Consider the following 12,093-nt stretch of genomic DNA (forward strand, 5'->3'; position numbering starts at 1 on the left):
CCTCTACATGTATGTATATATAAAACGATTTGGGGGGAAGGGGGGTAGAGGGGTGGCAAATTTTGAACTTACGGCTGGAAAAAATGTTTCTATAACATGTTTTGTTCGAAGCAAATTCATAGATATTGTTAAATAAATATTAATATTTTGCTATTAATTGTAAATATATACTTATTGTATTGTAGCAATTCGTTCTTTCGTATCGAAAAGCGACTGTGCTCTCTCTCTAATCGTATTTGAAAATTATTTTTCTGTGGACCTCTAGAAACTACAATTTCGTCATTCTGCGTGCTAACAATGTTGACAGAATACAGAATGAACAATAGGTAGGGGCTTGGACGGCGGAAGTTATACTTCCTGGTTTTTCAGTAGCTGAACGATGGAATTCCTCACTGACCAATTTTAACCTTACAGCTAGAAATGTTTCTATAAAATAAAAATTCATATGAATCTGTTTGGCTTCAGGAAGCAAGCCATGGAAGTGCCCGTCCAGCCTACGAGCTTCAACGAACTCCTGCCTTCCATGCTATCTAAACTTAACGGTCTGTTAATTATACACTTGAATAGCATTTTGACCCAGTACGACGAGGATGTGGGCAACACTTTCTATGTATTCAACAACAACTTGAATTATTACCAGTTCCCCATCTCCGGCAAACTGCAGTTCAACATGAAACCTGAGAACAAAGGGGAGGTCAAGGTTTCCTCTGGCATGAACATCTATCGCATCAAGCACGATAGGATGGATGCGACTACAACGTACGATGTCTCTGCTGGCGATCGCCTGTACGTGGAGCTCTTGGACGACTACGATAAACTCATCCCTCTTTTCATAGAAATGAAAATCACCTACCCTATAATAAATAAACATAGCAACAATGCCTAACGACATTTTCGGCCACACGAAACGCGACGACCACGGCGACGAGCTTCTCATGCTCGACGTCAGGGTTAAGAAGTTGCGAAGCGACCTGCAGGCCCTGCAGTCAACGCTCAACTCCAGCCCCCAGTCAGAAATAGCAAGCCTGCAGTCTCAGTGCCTGGATCCCGTACTCAAAATTGACGCCGAGCTTAAATCGCTTCTGCAACAGTACACCGACCTCGCGTCAATAGAAAACTTCGACAACTTGGCGCTGAGCATGGGCAAGCTGCAGAACGAATTTTTGAAGCTGCAGCAAACGCAGACCTCCGATGTGGAACAGCTGAAGCGACACTTGCAGGACCAAACGAGCATCATCCAGACTGAACTGCAAAACATTATCCAGAGTATAAAAACTCAAGATGACTACGATCGCGTGAATGCAAGTATTGCCAAATTGCACGAACAGTTTCAATCGTTCGAAATTCCTACGTTGGAAAGCATCAAGGCTGAGCTTCAAACGGACGCTTTGCATGCAGCCATCAACGAAGTCAAAACTAAACTCCAAACGCTACAGGAATTCATCGACAATCTACCTTCGTCCAGCGAGCTGAATGCCATTGCCCGTAGTGTTGCCAACATAAAACTTCAACTTGAGACCTACGAGGATTTCGGGAAGCTGCAAGGTACCATAGCCCATATTGAGGATGCTCTCGCCGTCATCAAAAATGATCTGGCAAACGTACACGAAGCACTGGAATCCAAACTGCCTGGCATCAGGGATACTCTGGCCAGCGTCCAACTGCAGATCACCAAGCTGGAAAATCTAAACACCGAATCAGAGTTGTCGCATTTTCATCACTTGATCGACGACATACAGGCTAAGTTGGAAACTTTGCAACAATCCACCCCCACCCAGGACGACATGACACAATTACAAGAAGGTATACGTGCTGCTGCTTCTACCTCGGAGTTGGAAGCGATGAAAAAAGCTTTGGAGTCGCTCCAAAACACGGTGGCCACCCTGCCCACCTCGCAGGAACTGAAAAGCGTGAAGAGGGCTCTCAACCGAATACTCAAATCCGACGACATCAAAAACATCCAAACCGAAATTGAATTGCTTCGGGAGTCTGTTGCAACCTTACCCACCAACCAAAACATCAGCGAGCTACATGCCTTGTTTGCGGAAATTAGAACCCAGGTCCACGACCTCGCAACCCAGAGCTCCAAGTTGACACTCGTGGAAAGTCTACAGCAGATTATCGCTAATGTGAAAGAGCAAATTGGCAGCATGGAGGCGAGCCAGGAATCGGCCACAACCAAATTCAGTACCCAACTACATGAGTTAAACGAAAAATTCAAGAGGCTAATTGTCGATGTAAAGATCAAGCCCGATTACGACACTGTTGTCCGTGCTATCGAGGAGCATCTGGAATAAATAAAGGGTAGATTGGAGGATGTGGAGAGCGAGGTTCGAACCAATGTAAACATCTTGAACGCCAGCATCGACAATCTCAAGTCCACTGTTGTCATCGAACTGTACAGCATTCCAAACAGGGAATTTTCCTCGCTCTTCCATCAGGGTGCCAAACTCTACATGCTGACTCCTGCCAAAGCCTATCACCAGTTTTCCATCGCTGGCACACTTCAGTTCGTTAAGGTTTCATACTGATCCTTGCCTCATGCTACCCACTACCCAACCATGACCGTGACGAACATCAGTGACGAGCCTAAAATAAGAGGAGTGGAGTTGGTCGATTTCACCCACCCCAAAACTCGCGAGACTGTCTATGAATAGTGTAAAATACTATAGGATGAGGACACACATAGCGTACAAATGAAGAGGTTATTTGATTAAACAGCCCGATTTGGCTACACTTAAAATTATGCCAAGATGCCCATATGCCCCAATTGTTCAAGTGTGATATGCTCTTAATCCCAAGAATTCTGAATCCTAGTGTACAAATGAAGAACCCTCAACAGACAGATTTGGTTACACTTAAAATTATGTCAAGTACCCATATGATCTTATTGTTTATAGTGTGCTACTCTGTCAAAATACCAAGAATCCTGAATTCTAGTGTACAAATGAAGAAGCCTCAACAGATTGATTTGCCCATGTGTACAAAAGCTACATCTGTGAGATTGTTGTCCATAAGCTTGTCAAAAATATGCCCCTCTTGATATTATTATAGCTACACTTAAAACTAAGCCAAAAATGCTCATATCCTCATGCTCTAACATTTTATAGATCTAATTCAATATAGGATTACCTTGGACAAAGGCAGTTGCAAATTGAATTGTTACGTGCTTTCTTTCTAATCTTTGATCAGTTTTATTTCCCGGGGTAGTAATTGCTTAGCTCAGAAATGTATTAATTTTCCCGATCGAAATTGTCTGACAGACTAATACATTTCTGAGTTAAGTAATTGCTTAGGGGCTTAGGGGCTTTCATATTCCATTATTGATATGGTATTGACTCCAATTCACTGAAAGGGCATAAAACTTCCATTAATATTTCTGTGTAATAGGGGGAAAATTCTTAGTAAAAGAACATTACCCTCTTGCATGCTTTCATGCAAACCCGACTTTATTTCAATAATATATACACAAGTGAGACTTATGGAAATATTCACTGCAAAGCTGATATCCAGCTTAGAGCTCTCGGTCTGAAGACCGGTAGAGAGTGTGGGCATAGCTCTATGGCTTTTATGCCTTGTAATCAAGAGGCTCCCAGGTATGAAACCTGGTAGAGAGTGTAAGCATAGCCCCATAGATTATTGCCTTGTAATCAAGAGGCTTCTGGGTTTGAGGCCTCCCTATGGAGAAATATTACTATTGCTGCCTTGTAATCAAGGGCTCCGGGTCTGAAACCTGGTAAAAATGTGTAGGCCTCCCCTGATGGCAAAGTGTTGGTATTGCTGCCTTGTAATCAAAGGCTTCTGGGTTTGAGGCCTGGTAAAATGTGTAAGATTGAAATACATGTGGCAGAATAATATCCCCACACGTGAGATTTTGAGAATATTCACTGCTAGCTGATATACAGCTGAGGTTTGATACCTGGTAAAGTGTGTTATACAACAGCATAATAGAGCAAAACTATTTTATATTGGGGATCACCAGAGCCTAGTTACTGCTGTTATAATTGTTTTGGCATTCTATCCATAGTTCTGTTTTTTTGGACCAAGAAATTTTATATAAATAAACAATAAAAATGCCAAACTTGAAATATTGCAATTAATGCAATAAAAATATATCTAGTTCTAATTGGGCTAGGCACCGGCATAATTGTGATCCTAAGAAATGCAGAAAGGCTACAAAAATATGTCCAAGATGCCATAAAATATTAAGCAAGGCATATTACAAAAGGCATAAGTGTACTTGTTATGTACAGTCATCAAAATTGCCCTCACAGCCATCTACATCTGGTCTGAAAAGAAAGCATGAAACACCTGTTAATGCTAGAGCAGCAAAGCAGCCACGCTATGCACCACCTATCCATAGCAGTTTTGCTGGCCAACTTAGGGATTACAGTTTTGTATCAGAGCCAAGATGTGACATTAAGAATTTTTTGAACAGTGTAAATTCTGATGTGCAGGCAATTCTAAATGCACAAAATGGCTCTTATAAGCTGTCCCTCAAATTGTTTACACAATATAAGAAGCCAAATGGCACAAAATTTACACAGCCCCACATAACAGAAACTGTAGCTGTATATTCAAATGCAAATTTAGACAAAATAATAAGCAGTTTGATAGAGCAATTGAATATTAAACACTCTGAATTTGCAGCAAAAGAGTCAGGATGGAGCCTATGCGGATCTCCACACAAGCTCTATGTTAACATTTCTGAATTCAGCCCACTACAAGGTTCTACATATCTGCTATTACCTGCCAATATCAAAAACAAAAAAGCCGTGGTTAACATAAAAAATAATGATGAGAAATGTTTTCTGTGGTGTATTTTAGCTGCTTTGTATCCAGTTTTAAGGCATCCTGAGAAAATAACTTATTATAAAGAATATGAACACAATTTTGATGATGCTATGGAGGGCTTAGAATATCCAATGTCTGTTCAGAATATTGATAAATTTGAAAAAAAGGCCAGGGATATCAATGGTAAACAATTACCTATTAATGTTTTTATTTGTTCTACTGGCCGTGGCAATTGCTTGATAGCACCTCTCAGAATCAGTACACTTCATGATGATGATGCTGTTCCAATTGATCTGCTCTTAATTGAAGGGGATGACACATATCATTAAACTCTGATACACAGTCTTGAAGCTTTAGTCAGAAAACAACTAGACAAATCTAAGACAATATTCAAGTTGTGTAGAAGATGTTTGACTGTATTTGATGGTAGAAAAATGGTGAGTAGGGTTCGGGATGTGAATGCAGAAATTGCTAAAAACAAGTTAATTGAGCATCTGAAATACTGTGGCAACCATAAACCTGTTCATATGCTTATGCCTAACCCAAATGAAAATGCCAAATTCAAAAAATTTGAAGCCTTGTTGGAACACCCAGCATATATAGTTTGTGATTTTGAATCAAACCTCAAACCCCTTGCATTCTGCAGCCCAGATCCTGATGAATCTTCAATTACATCATACCAGTTACATGAACCTTCTAGTTTTTATTATGTGATTGTACAGGATGGTGTTGTTAGTAAAGAATATTTATACATAGGAGCAGATGCCATCAAAAATTTGCACATAGAATAGAAAATGAGTGCCATGACATAGCATCTAATGTCTTATTAAAATCAAAACCTATGTTGCCTTTAACAGAGAAACAGATTGAAGATTTCAACAATGCAGAAAAATGCCCGGTATGTGATTCTGAATATTCAGATACAAATATCAAGGTGAAACACCATTCTCATACAGATGGTAAATTCAAAATGGCTCTGTGTAATAGTTGTAATATTAAGATCCAGAGACCGAAATTTGTCCCTATATTTTGCCATGGTGCATCCAATTATGATTTTCATCATTTGATCAGGTACGAGGGGTTTGACAAGCAGAATTTAAATATTTTAGCAGAAAATAATGAGAAATATATTGCTATTAGCAAGATAATTAAAGTTAATGGTGTTCCCATTCACTTAAGATTTCTTGATTCCTACAGAATTCTGTCTGCTAGCCTGGCTACACTGGCCAGTCAATTATCTGATGATCAATTCAAAATCACATGTGCTTTGTTTCCAAATCAGGACCTGAAATTAATTAGGCGGAAGGGTGTATACCCATATGATTATGTTACAGATTTTTCTAAATTTGATGAGTGTTCTCTGCCACCACAACAAGAGTTCTACAGCAAACTCAGAGGATCTGGAATCAGTGATGATGATTATCACCATGCCCAGTTGGTGTGGAACAATTTAAAATGCCAGACATTTGGTGATTATCACATGGCATATTTAAAACTTGATGTGACCCTCTTAGCTGATATATTGCAGGCATTCAGAAAATCTTCCATGCAAAATTATAAACTGGATCCAATGTATTTTTACAGTGCTCCGGGCCTAGCATGGTCTGCAATGTTTTTAAACACTAAAATGCAATTGGATCTGATCCAGGATCAGAACATGTATCTGTTTATGGAGCAATGTATAAGAGGAGGCATGGTGCAATGTTCTCAGAGATATGCCAGAGCAAATAACAAGTATATTCTCAATTATGATCCAGCACTGCCATCAAATTATATACTGTATGTAGATGCCAATAGCCTGTATGGTTATGCTATGATGGATAAATTACCATATGCAGGGCTTGAGTGGGTTGAAGATTTCAATATTGAAGATCTTCAGGATTTTGATGACAGTAATTATGGCCTGTTCTTAGAGGTTGATCTGACAATTCCTGATGATTTACACAACAAATTTTCTGATCTGCCCCCAATTCCTGAGGTTGAGTGTTCACCTGGCTCTAAACAGAAGAAGCTAATGATGACTCTGGAGCCAAAACAGGGTTATGTCATATATTATAAAAACCTCCAGTTCCTGATGAAACATGGTGTTCAAGTGACCAAAGTTGGCAAAGTCTTAAGGTTCAGGCACTCAAGATGGTTAAACCATATATTGATACAAACACAGAGCTTCGAACATCTGCAATGAGCCAATTTGATAAAACTTTGTTTAAATTGATGGTAAATTCAGTGTATGGCAAAACCATAGAAAATGTCAGAAAACATACTGATGTTAAATTAATTACTGACCCCAGCCTGAGCAAAAAATTGATAGCAAAGCCTAATTTCAACTACAGAAGAATTTATGATGAGCATATGGCACTTTTTAATATGAAAAAAAACAAAGATTAAATTTGATAAGCCTATTTATGTAGGGGCTGTGATATTGGAATTGGCCAAATTACACATGCTGGAGCTCTATTATGATGTGTTGAAGCCTTTTTTTAAGGATCGTGTAAAACTGATGTACATGGACACAGATAGTTTTATCCTTGATATTCAGACAGAAGATGTTTATCAAGATATATCACAGCCTGAATTGTTTAAATATTTTGATACCAGTGAACATACAAAGATTCAACCCCACAACAAAAAGGTGCCTGGCAAGTTAAAAGATGAGACACTTGGTGATGTTATTGTGGCATTTGCTGGGTTAAGGGCCAAGATGTACAGCTTTGAAACATGTAGTGGTGCTGTTGCCAAAAAGGCCAAGGGCATTGGCAGAGTAACTGTAGACAAAGAGCTCCAATTTGAGGATTACAAAAATTGTCTCAAATCATGTAGCACAATCAGAACATCAGAATGCAGAATTCAGAGTGTAGATCACTTGTTGACTACAAATGTTGTAAGAAAAGTGGCTCTGGACCCAGATGATGATAAGAGATGTATTTTATCATGTGGCATATATACTCTACCATGGGGTCATTGTAATTTGAAAATGCCCAATTATAGAGCATGATTTGAAATAAATAAACATGCCTATGAACTTATTTGGGTTCAAAAAACAGGCTATTATGGACCTGCCAAAACCAGAACCCTCTTCTGCTATAATATCTAAACTAAGTGGTTTGTTAATTATTCATCTGAACAGCATACTTACAGATGTTGATGATAAAACAGGTAAAATATTGTACATATTTAACAATAATTTAAATCATTACCAATTACCTGTAGGTGGTCAATTACAATTTATTACAACTCCCGAGGGTAATGTCAAGATTTCAATAGGGAGAAATATTTATAGAATTAAGAACTCAAACATGATTTCTGGCACTGTATATACTGTTTCTGCTGGTGACTGCTTATATATTGAGGTCCCGGGATCCTATGACAAGCTTATACCTTTTTTTATAGAATTAAGAATTAGATATTCAATAATAAATAACCACTAAATCAAAATGCCTAATGATATATTTGGCCATACAACACATGAAGATCACAGTGATGAGATTCTGATGCTTGATGTCAGAGTCAAAAAATTAAGAAGTGATTTACAAGCTTTACAAACCACACTCAATGCCAGTCTTCAACTAGAAATTACAAATTTACAATCACAATGCATGGACCCTCTTCTTAAAATTGACTCAGAACTAAAATTGTTGCTTCAAAAATATACTGACTTGGCCACATTAGATAATTTTCAAAATTTAGAGGAGGCTGTAGCAGCTCTTCAAGCCCAATTTAAGACCCAGGCCACCAACTCTAAGGCAATTGAAACAACAATTGGAAGAGCAGATAAATAATTTCCAGACACAGCTCCAAACAATTGTCAAAAGCATAAAATCACAAGAAGATTTTGATCTAGTGATTTCCACTCTAAAGGAACAGATTCAATCACTACAGATACCTAATCTGGACCCTCTGAACAATGCCATAGCCGAGGTTAAAGAAAAAATTGAGACACTTGAAAATTTTATGAACAACTTGCCATCTTCTGATGCTTTGAGTGCCATAACTCGGAGTGTTGCCAACATTAAGCTGCAATTTGAGACATATGAAGATTTTGGAAAAAATCAGAGTACCATAACTCATCTTGAAGGTACAATAGCAGCAGTGCAAAGTGATCTGACAAATGTACAAGAATCTCTAGAATCCCGCTTGCCTGGTATTGTAGATACCCTTGTCAGTGTCCAGCAACAGATCACAAAACTTGAAAACCTCAACACTGAATCTGAGCTATCTCATTTTCATCACTTGATCGATGATATCCAAACAAAGCTTGAAATTTTACAACAATCAACACCTACTCAGGCAGACATAGCCCTGCTACAAGATGCTATGCAAAGTGTGGCTGATGCTTCTGAATTAAATAATGTAAAATTGGCACTTGAATCTTTGCAGAATACTGTATCAAATCTGCCTACATCACAGGAACTTAAAAATATTAAGAGAGCTGTGAATCGCATATTGAAATCAGAATATATCAAGAATATCCAGACAGAGATCAAACAACTTACTCAGACAGTGGCCACTCTACCAACTAATCAACATATTAATGAACTGCATGCTTTATTTGAGGATATCAGAAGACAAGTCCATGATCTTACAGCTCAAAATTCAAAATTGGCAGTTGTTGAAAATCTACAGCAAATTGTAGCTAATATCAAGCAACAGCTAGGAAGCATGGAATCCAACCAAGCAAATGCTCTGTCTGTTTTTGCCACCCAGCTTCAAGAGATTGTGCAACAATACAAAAAACTTCTTGTGGACATAAAGATGAAGCCAGGCCATGATGATGTTGCTAGGACTATCAATGAGCACCTTGAATCTGTAACAAGTAGATTGCTTACAGCAGAAAAAGAAATAACTGGCATAATCGAGAATCCTAAACATACAGTAATTCTTGAATTGTACAATATCCCCAACAAAGAATATGATTCACCATTTACACCAGGTGGCATAATATATATGCTGTCTCCTGCACAATTTTATTACCAGTTTTTTGTTGGGGCACACTTAGACCAATCAAGATGAAATATTGGCTACAACCACAGGCACACCACTACCCTACCTTATCAATAACAAATGCTGATAACAAAACAAAAATCACCAGTGTAGAGTTAGAGGATTTTACAGATCCCAATACATTAGAAACATCTTATGCTGAAGATGATGGCTCTCTGGAATTTAATATACAAATAGGGGACAAACTGTATTTAGAAAATCCTGTAGTATCAGCTGCTGAACACCCCATAGTTGCAATATTCTTGTTTACATACTATGTCTAGACAAATTATTGTTGATGAATTACACAGACAAGCCAGACATAATTATAAGAGACTGACAGTGGTTACAAAGGGCATAGATGATTTATGGCAGTGTGACTTGGTTGAGATGGCATGTGGACAGCTGAAAAACTTAGACAAAATCAACAAGGGCTACAAGTATCTACTCACTGTCATAGATACATTTTCAAAATTTGCCTGGGCTGTGCCACTCAAATCCAAGACTGGAAAATGTGTTACAGAAGCCTTCAGGACAATCATCAATCAGAGTGGAAGATCACCGCGCTATTTGCAAACAGATAATGGCAAAGAATTCAATAATTCTGTGTTCCAACAATTTATTAAAAGCCAGTCAATACAACATTACTCGAGTTACAGTGATCTCAAGGCCTCTATTGTAGAGAGATTCAACAAAACCCTAAAAAATCATATGTATAAACAATTTACCCTCCAAGGTAATTATAAATGGCTTAATATTCTTCCAGAACTTCTACATAAATATAACAACTCTGTCCATTCCACAATCAACATGAAGCCCTCTGAGTTAACTTCATCTGATGAGCAAAAATTGATCAGCACTGTTTATTATCCTAGATACCAGCCAACAACAAGAAAAGCCAAATACAAGGTGGGTGATCAAGTAAGAATCAGCAAATATAAGCACTTATTCAAAAGAGGCTTTACCAGAAACTGGAGCACTGAATTATTTACAGTGGTTCAAGTTAAACCTGGGACCCCATACACATATATAATAAAAGATCACCGAGGTAAAATTCTCAAAGGCAGGTTTTATGAAGAAGAACTCAGCAAAACTAAGCAGCCTGACACATATCTCATAGAAAAAATCATCCGCAGAAAAGGCAACAAGATACTGGTGAAATGGCTAGGACTTCCAGAACACAGCTGGATCGAGGCAGACAAAGTGATTCTATGAACACCTGGGATGTTATAAAAAGACTGCCAGAGCCTGAACAGCAGATTAACAGAAATGGCAAGCTGCTGCCTGATAATATTAGATGTCTTATTGTTGGGCCATCGGCTTGTGGTAAAACTACACTAATGATTGATAATTTTTTATTGGCACCCAACTGGTTAGACTGGAAAAACAGGCACTTGTATGTCTTCTCTAAGAGTTTAGAACAATTAAAATATCAGCAGTTGATGAAGCTATATGATGGACTGGATATAGCCACTTTTGAACCAGATGTTAAGCCACTCCATAAATGTCTTGATAACTCTGTTGTTGTGTTTGATGACATTATACTGGATAATCAAAACAAGGTTAGAAATTTCTTTACACAGAGCCGACACAAAAACATAGATTGTTTCTACTTGGCACAGACTTTTCTAAAATTCCAAAGCAGCTGATCCGAGACAACAGCAATTTTATATGTGTGTTTCATCAAGATCATACCAACCTCAAACACATACATGATGAATATGTAGGTGGGGACTTGAGCTACAATGATTTTTCCAAGTTTTGCAGTAGGTGCTGGAACCAGGACAGTTATGGGTTTGTCACAATTGATATGACAAGGAAACCCAATAGTGGTAAATACAGAAATAAAATTATCAATTTTCTAGACATTGAAACATATATAAATAACCATGAAAAGGCCAATTATTGATGATCTTAAATTAAGAGATTATCTTGTAAAAAGATTTAAGGGATGGAAATCAGAGAACCGAGGAATCTATGAAAAACACAAGCAAACAGAACAGCCTATTATTGATGCTATTAGTGAATTAAGTAAAAATATCAAAACTGTTACAGAGCAAAATCAAAATTTGATCACAGAGCTTGTACCTGTAGCTGCTAGGAACATATTAGATTATCCAATCACCCCACTTTCTAGTATTCATACACCTAGTCCTGTTGCTCCTCGAAGAATTGAAGCTACTCAGGATTCTATTGAATTGGGTCTTCTTGCTCAAAAATATTTAAGCACACCTAAAGACAACAAAGATGAGGTCTTTGGCTTATATGCTGACACAGAGCGTGATGGTAGCATCATACATAGAATTGGCAATTTTAGAG

Source organism: Lepisma saccharinum, chromosome 29, assembly GCF_977018435.1.
Source record: "Lepisma saccharinum chromosome 29, izLepSacc3.1, whole genome shotgun sequence".
Classification (NCBI taxonomy): Eukaryota; Metazoa; Arthropoda; class Insecta; order Zygentoma; family Lepismatidae; genus Lepisma; species Lepisma saccharinum.